We start from the raw sequence: 18,898 nt of genomic DNA, 5'->3' as shown, positions 1-18,898 counted from the left end.
AGTCACCACAATAAATAGTAGCCAAGAGGAAGCTTGCACAAGCCTCTTAGCCTCATCCACCAGCAAGAAGAACTACAGTTCTGCAGCCTGTGGTAGGAAAACCACATTCACAGAATGTGACAAAATGAAAAGGCAGAGGACTCTGTACCAGATGAAGGAACAAGATAAAACTCCAGAAAAACAACTAAATGAAGTGGAGATAGGCAACCTTCCAGAAAAACAATTCAGAATAATGATAGTGAAGATGATCCAGGACCTAGGAAAAAGAATGGAGGCAAAGATCAAGAAGAAACAAGAAATGTTTAAAGAAGACCTAGAAGAATTAAAGAACAAACAAAAAAAGGTGAACAATACAATAACTGAAATGAAAAATATACTAGAAGGAATCAATAGCAGAATAACTGAGGCAGAAGAACGGATAAGTGACCTGGAAGACAGAATGGTGGAATTCACTGCCGCAGAACAGAATAAAGAAAAAAGAATGAAAAGAAATGAAGATGGCCTAAGAGACCTCTGGGACAACATTAAACGCAACAACATTCACATTACAGGGGTCGCAAAAGGAGAAGGAGAGAGAAAGGACCCGAGAAAATATTTGAAGAGATTATAGTTGAAAACTTCCCTAACATGGGAAAGGAAAGAGTCACCCAAGTCCAGGAAGTGCAGAGAGTCCCAGGCAGGATAAACCCAAGGAGAAACACGCCAAGACACACAGTAATCAAACTGACAAAAATTAAGTGTAAGGCCAACTGGCCCGAGGCAGGGGAACGCAATCAGACTCACAGGTTGCATCAGACCGAAACTTTCCGGACCACCCAGTTGCAGGAACTGACCTGGGGACTTTCCACCCGACCCAGCCTTCCCGCCTTTCGAGGGGCGGGACTAACGGTCCCAAGACTGATGCAACCGGCACCAGATATTGCCACGATACCCGAAAAGACCACCAAATAAGGAATGCCCTGCGCCCTCCCGGATTCACCACACCCCTTTCCCTTCTTCCCCTATAAATTCTGCCCAAACCCTCACCCGGGCGCAACTTCTCTGGCCCCTTTCTCTCGGACCAGTGAACCTCGCCCGGGAGCTTACCCAAATAAAGCTTGTTTAAGCTCGCCTCCGTTTTTGGTGCCGTTCCTTACATTTGCTGAAACCCGGGAGGGGTACCAAGCCCCGCGGGTTACCGCGCGGGCCGCTCCTCCCCTCCCCCAGGAGACAACCAGGGAACCTCTACTCATCCACCCGATCCGGCAGAAAACGGGGTAAGTCCCCCTCCCTTGTTCCCTCCGACCCTCAGAGTCCCTGCCCACCGGACTCCCTGTCCTTAATCGCGGCCGCGTCAGGGACTCCTCCGTCCTCTCTCCGGGCCTCGGGCAACTGTGGAGACGTCCCAGTCGCCTGACCGCCCTCCGACCTGCCGTAAATTGGAGACTGAGACCAGGGACGCCTCTCTCCCTCTCCATTCACTCAGGGACAGACTGGGGGTCATGGAAACCTCACAATCGAAACCAGATCCTAAGACGCCCCTGGGGTGTCTCCTAGCCAATTTTACAGCCCTCGGCTTCTCCCAAGATCTCCGTTGCCGACGGCTTATTTTCTATTCCACTGTGGCCTGGCCACAATATCCTCTAGACAATCAATCCAAATGGCCTCCTGAAGGGACTTTCGATTTTAACATCCTCCGTGATCTAGATAATTACTGCCGCAGGACAGGCAAATGGTCCAAGGTCCCCTATGTTAAGGCCTTCTCGTATTTACGCTCCCGCCCTTCCCTCTGCATCGATTGTTCCACTTCCCAGATCCTTCTTGCCAAACAGACATCTCCTACATCCAAGCCCCTAATTTCCTTTGATCTCTTGCCTCTCCCCCCTCCAGAGCTCCTCTCCAACCTCCACCCTACCCTGAAGCGGTCTCTCCTCCTCCCGAACCCGCTCCGGCCGCTCCGGCCGCTCGCCCCTCCAACCGCTCCCCCGCCTCCCTCAACGGTTTCTCCTCCCACGCACCTTGCTTAACCAAATCTCCTCTGCCCTCTGAGGGAGGTAGCAGGAGCGGAAGGATTAGTTAGAGTTCATGTTCCCGCTTCCCTCCAAGATCTCTCTCAAATAGAAAAGCGATTAGGCTCCTTTTCTGCCCACTCTGCCCGCTACATCAAAGAATTTCGCTACCTTTCTCAAGCTTACGATCTGACCTGGCACGATATCTTTGTGATCCTATCTTCTACTCTGACCCCTGACGAGAGGGAAAGAATTCAAACTGCTGCCCGAAACCATGCAGATCAGGTTCCCCTTACCGACAGCTCCATGCCTGTCGGAGCCACTGCCGTACCTGGCACCGATCCAGGCTGGACTTATCAGGATGGCCAAGATGGCCGTCGTAAACGCGACCTCATGATCCAATGCCTCCTGGCTGGCATGCAGGCTGCTGCTCATAAGGTAGTCAATTTTGAAAAACTAAAAGAGATAACCCAAGAAGCTAACGAAAATCCAGCTATCTTTCTCAATCGCCTTACAGAGGCCTTAACTCTCTACACCCGGCTGGATCCCGACACCCCGACAGGGGCAGCGGTCCTAGCCACCCATTTTATCACCCTATCAGCCCCGGACATCTGAAAGAAATTAAAACGGGCAGAAGACGGCCCTCAGACCCCTATTCGAGACCTGGTAAAGATGGCCTTTAAAGTCTATAATGGCCGTGAGGATTTGGCAGAATCCAGCCGACAGGCTCGGACGCACCAGAAGGTGGCCCTCCGAACCCAAGCTCTTGTAGCCGCCCGAAGGCCGGCCATCTCCCATGGATCACAGCATCCACGGGGTCCAAAAAAGGCAACCCCGCCGGGGGCCTGCTTCAAATGCGGAAAAGAAGGCCACTGGGCTCGCCAATGTCCCAATCCCCGACCACCTTCTAAGACCTGTCCCAGCTGCGGGCTAACGGGCCACTGGAAGAGTGACTGCCCTACGACTGGCCCTCCCTCAGCGTCTCCACGCGGGGGGCAGGCGGACCCAACAGCATTAACACTCGAACTGCTGGGACTGGCTGACGACTGACGGCACCGGGACTCGAAGACCCCCATCACCCTCGCCGAGCCCAGGGTAACGCTACAGGTAGCGGGTAAGTCCATCTCATTTCTGGTGGACACGGGGGCTACCTATTCGGTCCTGCCTACTTATTCCGGGCCAGTTTCTCCTTCCCAGATCTCGGTCATGGGTATTGATGGCAAACCATCCTTCTCACTCCAGACCGGTCCACTCCCATGTCATATCGAAGGACTCCCTTTTACTCATTCCTTCTTAGTCATACCATCCTGCCCAGTTCCTTTGCTAGGCCAAGATGTCCTTTTCCACTTAGGGGCCTCCCTCCAGCTGGTTAGACTTGACCCTAAGGTCCCCTCCTCCCAACTCCTGCTTCCTCTTCTCGGCCTGTCTCTAGAACCCTCCCCCTCCTATTCCCCTCTTCCAAGCACACCAAACCCAATCAATCCCCAAGTTTGGGATACTTCTAAGCCCATAATAGCAACACACCATTCCCCCGTCCTCATCCACCTAAAGGACTCCTCCAAATTTCCATCAAGGCCCCAATTTCCCATCTCTGAGACTCACCTTAGGGGCCTATAACCTATTATCACCAGACTCCTAAACCAGGGACTCCTTATCCCCACTGACTCTCCCTGCAACACCCCCATCCTACCTGTCCGCAAGGCCTCTGGGGATTATCGCCTGGTTCAGGACCTCCGACTAATCAGTGAGGCCATAATTCCTCTCTACCCAGTAGTACCAAACCCATACACCTTGCTCTCCCATATCCCCCGATCCACAACCCACTTTACGGTTCTGGATCTCAAAGATGCCTTTTTCACTATCCCCCTACATCCCGACTCCTATTTCCTCTTTGCCTTTACCTGGACGGATCCGGATACTCATACTTCCAGTCAGCTCACCTGGACAGTTCTTCCCCAGGGCTTCCGTGACAGTCCCCACCTCTTCAGTCAGGCGCTGGCACGGGACCTCACTTCCTGCTCCCTTACCCCCAGCACACTCCTTCAATATGTAGATGACCTCCTCCTTTGTAGCCCATCTCTCAGCCTCTCAAGACAACATACTGCAGATCTCCTCAATTACCTTGGCTCTCGCGGTTATCGGGTCTCCCCAGCCAAGGCTCAGTTATCTGTATCTTCTGTAATCTACCTGGGGCTCCACCTTACCCCTACCACAAAAGGTCTAACAGCCGACCGCACCCGGATTATCCGTGAACTCCAGCCTCCGGAAACAATGGAACAAATTCTCTTCTTTTTGGGCCTTATAGGATTTTTCCAGCACTGGATCCCTAACTTTGCTCTCCTCACTAAACCCTTATATCTAGCCACTAAAGAAACCCCTCAAGGACCCCTCACCTCTCCTTCCGCCATTCGACAGGCCTTTCTCACCCTCCGTAACGCTCTGATATCTTCTCCTTCCCTTTCTCTGCTCAACCCAAATGACCTTTTCACCTTTTTGTGGATGAACGGGCCGGAATAGCCACTGGACTCCTTGCCCAGCCTGTAGGGCCTTCCTACCGCCCCGTGGCTTACCTCTCCAAACAGCTAGACCCAACCATTCGGGGATGGCAACCACGTCTTCGGGCCCTAGCAGCAGCAGCTGAACTCACCAAACATTCAAACTGACTCTGGCCCACCCACTAACCGTGTTTTCCTCCCACCGGCTGGTCGACCTCCTAGGCCACAAGTCTCTCTCCCTCCTGGGCCCCTCCCGCATCCAGGAGTTCCACCTACTGTTCATTGAAAACCCAGCTATTTCTCTTGATCTCTCCCCTCGCCTGAACCTGGCTTCCCTCCTGCCTATCTCTGGCACCGGGGGCTTTCCATCCCATTCCTGCCCTCATGTCATAGAAGCCTTCAAACCACCAAGAGAGGGACTCTTTGACACCCTCTTTCAAATCCGGACCACACTCTCTTTGTGGATGGTAGTTCGATACTCAGTCCTGACTCGGTCCTGACGGATGCCGACGGGCGGCCTACGCGGGAGTAACCATCTCAACCATTATCGAGGCCAACCGCCTCCCAGAAGGGACAACCTCTCAAAGGGCTGAACTGATAGCACTCATGCGGGCCCTCGACCTCTAAGGGCCAAAGGGCCATCTTTCTCCCTATGGTTGCAGGCATTTCCCTCGCCTCCTCTCTCGTTGCTGCGGGCATCAGGGGAGGAGCCCTAACACACAGTGTCTCAACATCCCGTGACCTAGAACAGAAACTCCAGCTAGCCATCGAGGCTTCTGCCGCCTCCATCACCTCCCTCCAGCGCCAGATCACCTCAGTAGCCCAAGTTGCCCTCCAAAATCGACGAGCCCTGGATCTCCTGACGGCCAACAAAGGAGGTACCTGCGTCTTCCTACAGGAGGAATGCTGCTATTACATCAATGAAACAGGACTCGTCGAAGACAACGTAAACGCCCTCCATCGCTTAAGAGAAGAACTCCAACGCAAACACCAACAGTCCGCCTCCCCAATTCCCAATTGGTGGCAATCCACCCTCTATACCTGGCTAACACCAATCTTAGGCCCCTTAATTCTCATCTGTATCTTGTTCATGCTTGCTCCCTGTTTTCTTAGGTTCCTTTGCAGGCGCATGGAGGAAGTCTCTCGGGTGGCCACAAACCAAATGCTCCTCGGCCCTTACACCTTGATTCCTACAGAACCCCCCACTGGTCTCCCTTAAGCCTCGGACCTCTGGTCGCCTGACTCCTCTTTCGATGCCCCCATTCAGCAAGAAGTAGCCAGAGATCAGAACGCCGCCCCATTACACCAAAGATGTCGGGATGTAAGGCCAACTGGCCCAAGGCAGGGGAACGCAATCAGACTCACAGGTTGCATCAGACCGAAACTTTCTGGACCACCCAGTTCCAGAAACTGACCTGGAGACTTTCCGGACCAGCCAGTTCCAGGAACTGACCTGGGGACTGTCCACCCAGCCCAGCCTTCCTGCCTTTCGAGGGGCGGGACTAACGGTCCCAAGACTAATGCAACCGGCACCAGATATTGCCACGATACCCGAAAAGACCACCAAATAAGGAATACCCTGCGCCCTCCCGGATTCACCACACCCCTTTCCCTTCTTCCCCTATAAATTCTGCCCAAACCCTCGCCCGGGCGCGACTTCTCTGGCCCCTTTCTCTCGGACCAGTGAACCTCGCCCGGGAGTGCTCCTTAATAAAGCCCACTTGAAGCTTTCCTCTGTTTCGCGATGCCATTTGTTAAGATCCGACCTTACATTAAGGACAAAGAAAAATTATTGAAAGCAACAAGGGAAAAACGACAAATAACATACAAGGGAACTCCCATGTTAACAGCTGATTTCTCAGCAGAAACTCTACAAGCCAGAAAGGAGTGGCATGATATATTTAAAGTGATGAAAGGGAAGAACCTACAACCAAGATTACTCTACCAGGCAAGGATCTCATTCAGATTCGATGGAGAAATCAAAAGCTTTACAGACAAGCAAAAGCTAAGAGAATTCAGCACCACCAAACCAGCTCTACAACAAATGCTAAAGGAACTTCTCTAAGTGGGAACACAAAAGAAAAGGACCTACAAAAACAAACCCATAACACTTAAGAAAATGGTAATAGGAACATACATATCAATAATTACCTTAAACGTGAATGGATTAAATGCTCCAACCAAAAGACACAGGCTCACTGAATGGATACAAAACAAGACCCATATATATGCTGTGTACAAGAGACCCACTTCAGGGCTTCCCTGGTGGCGCAGTGGTTGGGAGTCCACCTGCCGATGCGGGGGGCACAGGTTTGTGCCCCGGTCCAGGAGGATCCCACATGCCCGTGAGCCATGGCCGTTGAGCCTGTGCGTCCGGAGCCTGTGCTCCGCAACTGGAGAGGCCACCGCAGTGAGAGGCCCGCATACCGCAAAAAAAAAAGAGACCCACTTCAGACCTAGGGACACATACAGACTGAAAGTGAGGGGATGGAAAAAGATATCCCATGCAAATGGAAATCAAAAGAAAGCTGGAGTAGCAATACTCATATCAGATAAAATAGACTAAAATAAAGAATGTTACAAGAGACAAGGAAGGGCACTACATAATGATCAACGGACCAATCCAAGAAGAAGATATAACAATTATATATATATATGCACTCAACATAGGAGCACCTCAATACATAAGGCAACTGCTAACAGTCATAAAAGAGGAAATCAACAGTAACACAATAATAGAGGAGGACAATAAAACCTCACTTACACCAATGGACAGATTTTCCAGACAGAAAATTAATAAGAAAACACAAGCTTTAAATGACACAAGAGACCAGAGAGATTTAATTGATATTTATAGGACATTCCACCCAAAAACAGCAGATTACACTTTCTTCTCAAGTGCACATGGAACATTTTCCAGGATAGATCACATCTTGGGTCACAAATCAAGCCTTGGTAAATTTAAGAAAATTGAAATCATATCAAGCATCTTTTCTGACCACAACACTATGAGATTAGAAATCAATTAAAGGGAAAAAAATGTAAAAGACACAAACACATGGAGGCTAAACAATATGTTACTAAACAACCAAGAGATCACTGAAGAAATCAAAGAGGAAATCAAAAAATACCTAGAGACAAATGACAACGAAAACACAACAATCCCAAACCTACGGGATGCAGCAAAAGCAGTTCTAAGAGGAAGTTTATAGCCATACAAGCCTACCTCAAGAAACAAGAAAAATCTCAAATAAACAATCTAACCTTACACCTAAAAGAACTAGAGAAAGAACAAACAAAACCCAAAGTTAGAAGAAGGAAAGAAATCATAAAGATCAGACCAGAAATAAATGAAATAGAAACAAAGAAAACAGCAAAGATGAAGAAAACTAAAAGCTGGTTCTTTGAGAAGATAAACAAAATTGATAAGCCATTAGCCAGATTCATCAAGAAAGAGAGGTAGAGGACTCAAATCAATAAAATTAGAAATGAAAAAGGAGAAGTTACAACAGACACTGCAGAAATACAAAGCATCCTAAGAGACTACTACAAGCAACTCTATGCCAATAAAATGAACAACCTGAAAGAAATGGGCAAATTCTTAAAAAGGTATAACCTTCCAAGACTGAAGTAGGAAGAAATAGAAAATATGAACAGACCAATCACAAGTAATGAAATTGAAACTGAAACTGTGATTAAAAATCTTCCAACAAACAAAAGTCCAGGACCAGATGGCTTCACAGGTGAATTCTATCAAACATTTAGAGAAGAGCTAACACCCATCCTTCTCAAACTCGTCCAAAAAATTGCAGAGGAAGGAACACTCCCAAACTCATTCTATGAGGCCACCATCACCCTGATACCAAAACCAAAGATACTACAAAAAAAGAAAATTATAAACCAATATCACTGATGAATATAGATGCAAAAATCCTCAACAAAATACTAGCAAACAGAATCCAACAACACATTAAAAGGATCAAGTGGGGTTTTATCCCAGGGATGCAAGGATTCTTCAATATACGCAAATCAATCAATGGGATACACCATATTAACAAAGTGAAGAATAAAAGCCACATGACCATCTCAATAGATGCAGAAAAAGCTTTTGACAAAATTCAACACCCATTTATGATGAAAACTCTCCAGGTCTTCCCTGGTGGCGCAGTGGTTGAGAGTCCGCCTGCCGATGCAGGGGACACGGGTTCGTGCCCTGGTCCGGGAAGATCCCACATGCTGCGGAAAGGCTGGGCCCGTGAAACATGGCCGCTGAGCCTGCGCGTCCAGAGTCTATGCTCCACAACGGGAGAGGCCACAACAGTGAGAGGCCCATGTACCGCAAAAAAAAAAAAAATCTCTCCAGAAAGTGGACATAGAGGGAACCTACCTCAACATAATAAAGGCCATATACGACAAACCCACAGCAAACATCATTCTCAATGGTGAAAAACTGAAAGCATTTCCTCTAAGATCAGGAACAAGACAAGGATGTCCACTCTCACCGCTATTATTCAACATAGTTTTGGAAGTCCTAGCCACAGCAATCAGAGAAGAAAAAGAAATAAAAAGAATACAAATTGGAAAAGAAGAAGTAAAACTCACTATTTGTACATAACATGATACTATACATAGAGAATCCTAAAGATGCCACCAGAAAACTACTAGAGCTAATCAATGAATTTGGTAAAGTTGCAGGATACAAAATTAATGCACAGACATCTTTTGCATTCCTATACACTAACAACGAAAAATCAGAAAGAGAAATTAAGGAAACAATCCCATTCACCATTGCAACAAAAACAATAAAATACCTAGGAATAAACCTAGTAAGGAGGTAAAAGACCTGTACTCAGAACATTTTAAGATACTGATGAAAGAAATCAAAGATGACACAAACAGGTGGAGAGATATACCATGTTTTTGGATTGGAAGAATCAATATTGTGAAAATGACTATACTACCCAAAGCAATCTACAGATTCAATGCAATCCTTATCAAATTACCAGTGGCATATTTTTATGGAACTAGAACAAAAAAATCTTAAAATTTGTATGGAGACACAAAAGACCCCGAATAGCTAAAGCAGTCTTGAGGGAAAAAAACGGAGCTGGAGGAATCAGACTCCCTGACTTCAGACTATACTACAAAGCTACAATAATCAAGACAATGTGGTACTGGCACAAAAACAGAAATATAGATCAACGGAACAGTATAGAAAGCCCAGAGATAAACCCACACACCTATGGTCAACTAATCTATGACAAAGGAGGCAAGGATATACACTGGAGAAAAGACAGTCTCTTCAATAAGTGGTGCTGGGAAAACTGGAAAACTACATGTAAAAGAATGAAATTAGAGCACTCCCTAACACCATAAACAAAAATAAACTCAAAATGGATTAGAGACCTAATGGACTGGAGACTGGACACTATAAAACCTTTACAGGAAAACATAGAAAGAACACTGTTTGACATAAATCACAGCAAGATCTTTTCTGATCCACCTCCTAGAGTAATGGAAATAAAAACAAAAATAAACAAATTGGGGGGCTTCCCTGGTGGCGCAGTGGTTGAGAGTCCGCCGGCCGATGCAGGGGACGCGGGTTTGTGCCCCGGTCCGGGAAGATCCCACATGCCGCAGAGCTGCTGGGCCCGTGAGCCATGGCTGCTGAGCCTGCGCGTCCAGAGCCTGTGCTCCGCAACGGGAGAGGCTGCAGCGGTGAGAGGCCCACATACCGAAAAAAATAAATAAATAAATAAAAATAATAAACAAATGGGACCTAATGAAACTTCAAAGCTTTTCACAGCAAAGGAAACTACAAACAAGACAAAAAGACAACCCTCAGAATGGGAGAAAATATTTGCAAATGAATCAATGGACAAAGGATTAATCTCCAAAATATATAAACAGCTCATGCAGTTCAATATTAAAAAAACAACCCAATCAAAAAATGGGCAGAAGACCTAATAGACATTTCTCCAAAGAAGACATACAGATGGCCAAAAAGCATATGAAAAGCTGCTCAACATCACTAATTATTAGAGAAATGCAAATCAAAACTACAATGATGTATCACCTCACACCAGTTAGAATGGGCATCATCAGAAAATCTACAAACAACAAATTCTGGAGAGGGTGTGGAGAAATTGGAACCCTCTTGTACTGTTGGTGGGAATGTAAATTGATACAGCCACTATGGAGAACAGTATGGAGGTTCCTTAAAAAACTAAAAATAGAATTACCATATGACCCAGCAATCCCACTACTGGGCATATACCCAGAGAAAACCATAATTCAAAAAGACACATGCACCCCAATGTTCACTGCAGCACTATTCACAATAGCCAGGTCACGGAAGCAACGTAAATGCCCATCGACAGACGATTGGAGAAAGATGTGGTACGTATGGAATATTAATGGAATATTACTCAGCCATAAAAAGGAACGAAATTGGGTCATTTGTAGAGATGTGGATGGATCTAGAGACTGTCATACAGAGTGAAGTAAGTCAGAAGGAGAAGAACAAATATCATATATTGACGCATATGTGTGGAACCTAGAAAAACGGTACAGATGAACCAGTTTGCAGGGCAGAAGTTTTGACACAGATGTAGAAAACAAACGTATGGACACGTATGGAAACGTATGGACACCAACGGGGGAAAGTGGCGTGGGGAGTGGTGGTGGTTGGATGAATTGGGAGATTGGGATTGACTTATACACACTAATATGTATAAAATAGATAAGAACCTGCTGTGTAAATAAATAAATAAAATAAAAAATTTTAAATAAAATAAATAAATGGTGCCAAAATCTCTTCCTTAGTTCCTGGATCTGAGCCAATTTTCACATCCAAAACCAAGTCCCTAGAGGAAGGATCATGAAACTATAATGACTCTCCCAGTTCTTCCCAAAAGGTAACTCATCATCTATTCAGATGACTATACATTTGGAAAAGGAGAATATGCAAATATTTTCAGCATTTTAGACACAGGATCTGAGCTGACACTGATGCCTAGAGACCCAAAGCATCATCATGATTCCCATGAGAAGAGGTAATTTCTTCAGTCCCCAAGTGTTTAGTGGAACTAATATACTCATGAGTTGGTATAACCTCTACTTTGGGTCCTTAGTGTAAGAGAGAAGAGCTATCATAGTGGGAAAGGCAATGTAGAAATCTCTGAAACTCCCCCACTCTTCAGCCATGATAGTAAATAAAAAGAAATGACCATATCCTAGGGAGTAAGGGGAGAGGGACAGAGATTAGTGCCACCATAAAAGACAGAAAGGATGTGTGGATGGTGCCTATCTTATCCACTCCTAGAAATAAAGCTCCCACCTATACACCAGATGACATGGTAAGTTGCCAACTTTGAGTGCAACCCAGAGTAGGAAAGGGCTCTGCAGCAGGTCCAAGCTGCAATGCACGAAGCCCTGCCATTTAGGACATAACATCCAAGAGACCTAAGAGGGTGGAAAATCATGCAGTGTGGAGCCTATGGCAAGCCCCAATGGGCAAAGCAGGGGCTTGAAATTCTAGAGCAAGGCCAGGCTGTCCACAGCAGACAAATACATGCCTTTTGAGAAAAAACTCTCAGCCTGTTATTGCAATACTTCATTATGAAACACTAAGTAACCATGAAATGCTCCCATTATGAGTTGGTTGTCAGACTTGCTCCCATTACGAGTTATGAGTTATGTCAGAACTGCTGCCATTATAAGTTGGACCTGTTAAGTCAAAGAGTCAGACCAGACCAGCAGCAGTCTTTCCAAAGATAGAAATGGTACCTTCAGAATCAAGACTAAGCAGAACCAGAGGACACAAGCAAACTGCATGAGCAGGTAGCCCAGACCTCTTGCTATCCACCATACATCTAAAAGCATCCCCACCCCTTGGGCAAAAGAACCCATAGTCATAAGGAATGTCTTGTATAACCTGCTAAGGGAGGAAGTAAAAGCCCAAGCATGATTTACAGATGGGTTAACTTATGAGTGCCAACTGAAAATGGATGACAGTCACATTCAGAAGTGGTCTTGAAAGACAGTGGAGACAGAAAATCTGCCAGCTATACACCTGATGATCCACCTTGTGTAGAAGGAGAAATAGCCCAAGGTGAGAATATATACACATTCTAGGTCAGTGGCCAATGGCCTGGCCATCTGATTAGAGGACTGGAAGGAAAAGGGCTAGAAGATCAAAGGCAATGAGGTCTGGGGCAGAGAATGGTGATGGACATATGGGAGAGTGCACAAAGCCAAAGATTTCCGCAGCACACATTAATGTCCACCAAAAAGAATCCACCATGAAAGAAGCACTAAACCACCAAACAGACAAAATGACTTGGCCTTCATCAGAAAGCATAAGATGAACCCAGGATTCTAATTTCAGGCATCCTCTTAGCCAATACAATGATTTACAAACAAAACATGTGAATTTCTATTTATATTTCATCCTTTGAAAAATTTTCTACCTTTTCAAATTATTGATAATGTACATAAAATATAATTTACCCTAAAAAATCGTCACATATTAGGGTGTTCGAGTTTCTTTTGTTTTTGGGGGGGGTTTTTTGGCTGCGCTGTGCAGCTTGCGGGATCCTAGCTGTCGGAGCAGGGATTGAACCCAGGCCCTCAGCAGCGAAAGCGCAGAGTCCCAACCACTGGACTGCCAGGGAATTCCCTCTAGCTTTTTTCTTAACTGATAGGGAGCAATCAAAAAAGTTTGGTGACCACTGCTATATTCTGCCATTACATAAAGTAATTACTGGTTGTTGAATTAACAGATATACTTGTTAGCCTAATTCTGGACTACTTCATATGGTTTATAGTACCTCTTACAAGTCCATAACCAAATCCTTTACTAATGAATCCAGTTGCCATAGTTTATCATGCTTATTCTTTCTAAGGGAAACATAATTTCACCAAAGTTATAGCTAACAAATCTCTTGTTTAACAACTAAATATCCCCAAAGGGGTACACTACTCCTAGAAGTACTGCAATGCCAGGTTGATGCATGGAGCTGACAAAACAAGCTCCTATTCTATCTCCTTGTTCCAAAACTCAATGTAATACATTGTCCTCAGGTAAAGGACATAGATACTAAACTGATAAGAACAGATACCACACTTCATCTTAGCCAAAAGGCCTAGAATTGATATTATCTGTATTAACTCCCCATCATCTCTTCCTGTCCCAAACTTTCCTGACTCAGGTCCACAAACACAGCTTGTAAGCATGTCCTTACAACCATCAACATCCTCATCTTCCCCAGAGACCAGGAAATTCTGTTATCAAATAACTTAAGTTACTGTCTTATCTCCCAGTTCCTGGCAAAGAACTAGTTATTTGCATACCTCCTCATCCATTAAGTGAGGCAGTGCCTCTTGCTGCCAGGTGGGGGCAGGGTTGCTCTCTGGGCAAAATCACCAGACCTCTCTAAGCACCTCATTTGATAAGAAGGGTTATCAATGAATTGGGGCTAGAAAAAGATCATTCAAAAATTTATAGGGATAAATTAGTATATATTGGGTCCTACTTTGTGTCCTCTACTCTGCTAGGCAATAGGGATACAATGATGATTTACACAGACATGATCTCTAAACTCAGGGAGTTTATGGTGGGCAGGCAGAGCGGATCTGTCTTGGGGAGGGAGTGGCAGTAAGGAAAGGGGCAAAGGGGTCTCAATGGCCATAATGATGATCTGGACGATAACCTAAAGACTATGGAGGGGCACTGAAGAGTTATGAACTGAGACATGAGACTGGACCAAATATTTTATATAGAAAGATCACTCCAGCTTCAAGATGGAGAATGGACTAAAGAAAGGAAACCAGGGTCAGGGAGTCAGATTAAGTCTGTTGTAAAAACCTTGGGGTCAAAGGCCTCAATTAGGGTAGTGGCAGTGGGGGAGCTTGGACAATTGAGTGAAACAGGAGAAGCAGGTTGAATTCAATCTGGAAAAGTTAAGAAGTTTGTGGACCACGTGACAATGTTCAACCAGAAGGCAACTGGATGCACAGCTCTGAAGCTCAGGAGAAAGATCGTGGGCTGGAGCTACAGGCATAACGGTGGTCATTAAAATCACGGGAGTGGATAAGGTGGCCCAGGCAGAGTAAGTAAAAAGTTGGGCCTAATACATAACTGGAGGAACATTAATGTTTGAGGAATGGGCCAGAAGATGTACCTCAAAGGATCAGGAAGAAGTTAGCAGAAACATAAGAGGAAGGCTAGGAGAGGGCAGTGTCCCAAGCACTGTGGAAACAGTGTCTTAAGAAATAGGAAATGGGTCAATAGGGTAAGGTGCTGCGGAGAGATCAAGTAGGATGACTGAAGTGTCTTAAGAAGTGGGCAGCAACTGTGTGAACAAGTGCTTCTTAAGCTTTTGCTTGCATACAGATCACCTGGGGATCTTGTGTAAATGCAAATGCTAATTCATTTGGCCTGTGAAAAGACCTGAGATTAGCATTTCTAACAGGCTCCCAGGTAATGCAGGTGTAGCCAGCTCTTTAAAGGTAAAGACATTTGCTGGAAAGAGGAAGCAAGATACGATGCTAGCCAGAGGGAGGCATGGTGTTAGAGCCACACTAGCACACTGTCTAAAGCTCCAATTCGGGAGTCAGACCTCCTGAATTTAAATTCTGACTCTCAGTAAATATTTTCTGAATAAATAAATAAATGGATCAACAAAAGACAGTGTACCACAGGGGTTGTTAAAGTATAATTTTTAAAAATGAAAACATGACTCATAAAAATATAAAGTAAACACATGTCAAAGATTTTATTCAACCTATTAATTAATAAGAGAATGAATAAGATTTAAAACTGGTTCAATAGAGAATTCTAGAAAAAAAGTATCATCAGTCAAGAGTCCAGGCAAGGGCTTCCCTGGTGGCGCAGTGGTTGACAGTCCGCCTGCCGATGCAGGGGACACGGGTTCGTGCCCCAGTCTGGGAAGGTCCCACATGCCGCGAAATGGCTGGGCCTGTGAGCCATGGCCGCTGGGCCTGCGTGTCCGGAGCCTGTGCTCCGCAACGGGAGAGGCCACAACAGTGAGAGGCCCGCGAACCGCAAAAAAAAAAAAGAGTCCAGGCAAGAATGATATGAATTTGCATTCTAATACATAGATATAAAATCACCTAATGTCTTACAAGGCAAACTTATCAAATTGTAAAATACCCAAAGCAATAGCAAAAAGGACATCAAACAAAGGTACACACCCCCTGGAAAACCAGATAATCCCTAAGCTAGGTGGGCCTGCTCTCCGTCAAAAGGACACCTAGTAATAACTTTTGCCTATTTACAAGTTTTGGATAATTTTTCTTAACAGGGTCAAAAGTAGAGACTGGATTTGAATAACAGCTCTGCCACACTAGCTATACTATCCTTGGATAAGTAACTTATATAAAACTCAGTTTTCTTTTTTCACAGAACTAGAACAAAAAATTTCACAATTTGTATGGAAACACAAAAGACCCCGAATAGCCAAAGCAATCTTGAGAACGAAAAACGGAGCTGGAGGAATCAGGCTCCCTGACTTCAGACTATACTACAAAGCTACAGTAATCAAGACAGTATGGTACTGGCACAAAAACAGAAAGATAGATCAATGGAACAGGATAGAAGGCCCAGAGATAAACCCACGCACATATGGACACCTTATCTTTGATAAAGGTGGCAGGAATGTACAGTGGAGAAAGGACAGCCTCTTCAATAAGTGGTTCTGGGAAAACTGGACAGGTACGTGTAAAAGTATGAGATTAGATCACTCCCTAACACCATACACAAAAATAAGCTCAAAACGGATTAAAGTCCTAAATGTAAGGCCAGAAACTATCAAACTCTTAGAGGAAAACATAGGCAGAACACTCTATGACATAAATCACAGCAAGATCCTTTCTGACCCACCTCCTAGAGAAAAGGAAATAAAAACAAAAATAAACAAATGGGACCTAATGAAACTTCAAAGCTTTTGTACAGCAAAGGAAACCATAAACAAGACCAAAAGACAACCCTCAGAATGGGAGAAAATATTTGCAAATGAAGCAACTGACAAAGGATTAATCTCCAAAATTTACAAGCAGCTCATGCAGCTCAATAACAAAAAAACAAACAACCCAATCCAAAAATGGGCAGAAGACCTAAACAGACATTTCTCCAAAGAAGATATACAGACTGCCAACAAACACATGAAAGAATGTTCAACATTATTAATCATTAGAGAAATGCAAACCAGAACTACAATGAGATATCATCTCACACCAGTCAGAATGGCCATCATTAAAAAACCTAGAAACAATAAATGCTGGAGAGGGTGTGAAGAAAAGGGAACACTCTTGTACTGCTGGTGGGAATGTGAATTGGTTCAGCCACTATGGAGAACAGTATGGAGGTTCCTTAAAGAACTACAAATAGAACTACCATACGACCCAGCAATCCCACTACTGGGCATATACCCTAAGAAAACCAAAATTCAAAAAGAGTCATGTACCAAAATGTTCATTGCAGCTCTATTTACAATAGCCCGGAGATGGAAGCAACCTAAGTGCCCATCATCGGATGAATGGATAAAGAAGATGTGGCACATATATACAATGGAATATTACTCAGCCATAAAAAGAAACGAAATTGAGCTATTTGTAATGAGGTGGATAGACCTAGAGTCTGTCATACAGAGTGAAGTAAGTCAGAAAGAAAAAGACAAAATACCGTATGCTAACACATATATATGGAATTTAAAGGAAAAAATGTCATGAAGAACCTAGGGGTAAGACAGGAATAAAGACACAGACCTACTGGAGAACGGACTTGAGGATATGGGGAGGGGGAAGGGTGAGCTGTGACAGGGCGAGAGAGAGGCATGGACATATATACACTACCAAACGTAAGGTAGGTAGCTAGTGGGAAGCAGCCGCATGGCACAGGGATATCGGCTCGGTGCTTTGTGACCGCCTGGAGGGGTGGGATAGGGAGGGTGGAAGGGAGGGAGACGCAAGAGGGAAGAGATATGGGAACATATGTATATGTATAACTGATTCACTTTGTTATAAAGCAGAAACTAACACACCATTGTAAAGCAATTATACCCCAATAAAGATGTTATAAAAACAACAACAACAACAACTCAGTTTTCTTATCTGTAAAAAGGGGATGGTAACCATAAAAACTACTATTTTTTGAATTGAGGTAATATATATAAAGCACTTAGTACAGTGCCTGGAAGGTGTCATGGAAAGCACTTAATAGATGTTAACACCCTCCACCAATTGTTTCACCTTGTTTATCTCATTTCCCATTACTTGACACCCCAGCCTTTTTGCACCATTCTAGCAAATATGTTTACACACACATGCACACATTTCACTTAATTTGACTACTACATTCTTCACTTGTGCAACATCCTCTTTTAACCTTATTATTCAAAGGAAAAAATGTCCAGCATTCACTTATTTCATGGGTAATGAAACTTGCATTATTTCCACCAAACTTCACCTTGACGTATATAATACCTCCCCAGTTATGTTTTAAAAATCCTAACCACAACCTATAAATCAGTAAGCACAGTCCAGTGCTGCAGTCCTACTTGGAGCATTCTACCTCATATGGCTCTCTCCTCCATTTCTTTCAGAGTTCTGCACAAATGTCCCTCTCTGAGTGAAACGACAATTCCTCCCCCTCTGCCCCAGCACTCCCTCTCTCCTTCCCTACTTAATTTTCACCATAGCTTTTTTTGTTTTGTTTTGTTTTTTGTTTTTGGCCGCACCTCACGGCATGCAGGATCTTATTTCCCCAACCAGGGATCGAACCTGTGCCCCGTGCAGTGGAAGTGCTGAGTTTTAACCACTGGACCACCAGGGAAGTCCAATTTTCACCACAGCATTTAACTGCACTTGACATATTATTTGTCTGTGTTTTCCACCAGAATATAAGCTCCAAGGGAGCATAAGGGGACTGTCTGCTTTGTTCCCTGTTGTATCTCCTGTGCCTTGTAGATGCTCAACAGATAAATAATATTGGTAGACTAAACGTTAAGCGAAGGTTGCGCCCGTGATCTCCAACTCCCAAGAACATTGGTTTTTTTTTTTTTTTTTGGTGCTTAAGCCCCTCAACCCACTTACAGCTTCCAAAAAGAATATCCAGTTTTTGACATCCCCCCCTTTCTAGTGGATTCTATATCACTACAAAAGATGCTGAAAATTCACACTCTTGTGCACAGGCATATTTTGATTGGCTCATAGAAAATGCTTAAAATTTTTAAGTTAGATGCCAACATTTTATTATTTTTTTTGTTTTTTGGGGTTTTTTTGGCCGCATCACATGGCACGTGGCATCTTAGTTCCCCAACTAGGGATCAAACCCACGCCCCCTGCATTGGAAGTGCAGAGTCTTAACCACTGGACCGCCAGGGAAGTCCCAAT

At 44.7% G+C, this 18,898-nt stretch overlaps 1 non-coding gene across 1 annotated transcript; it reads right to left on the bottom strand.

The window, feature by feature from the left end:
* Positions 1 to 13,452: 13,452 nt before the first annotated feature.
* Positions 13,453 to 13,640, bottom strand: LOC117313459 (U2 spliceosomal RNA). The gene has a single exon (XR_004527967.1). It is a non-coding gene; the product is annotated as a U2 spliceosomal RNA (small nuclear RNA).
* Positions 13,641 to 18,898: the final 5,258 nt, after the last annotated feature.

This window comes from Tursiops truncatus, chromosome 8 (genome assembly GCF_011762595.2).
Source record: "Tursiops truncatus isolate mTurTru1 chromosome 8, mTurTru1.mat.Y, whole genome shotgun sequence".
Taxonomy (NCBI): domain Eukaryota; kingdom Metazoa; phylum Chordata; class Mammalia; order Artiodactyla; family Delphinidae; genus Tursiops; species Tursiops truncatus.
The sequence above is the reverse complement of the archived record's forward strand: the minus strand, read 5'-3'. Positions and strand labels throughout refer to the sequence as shown.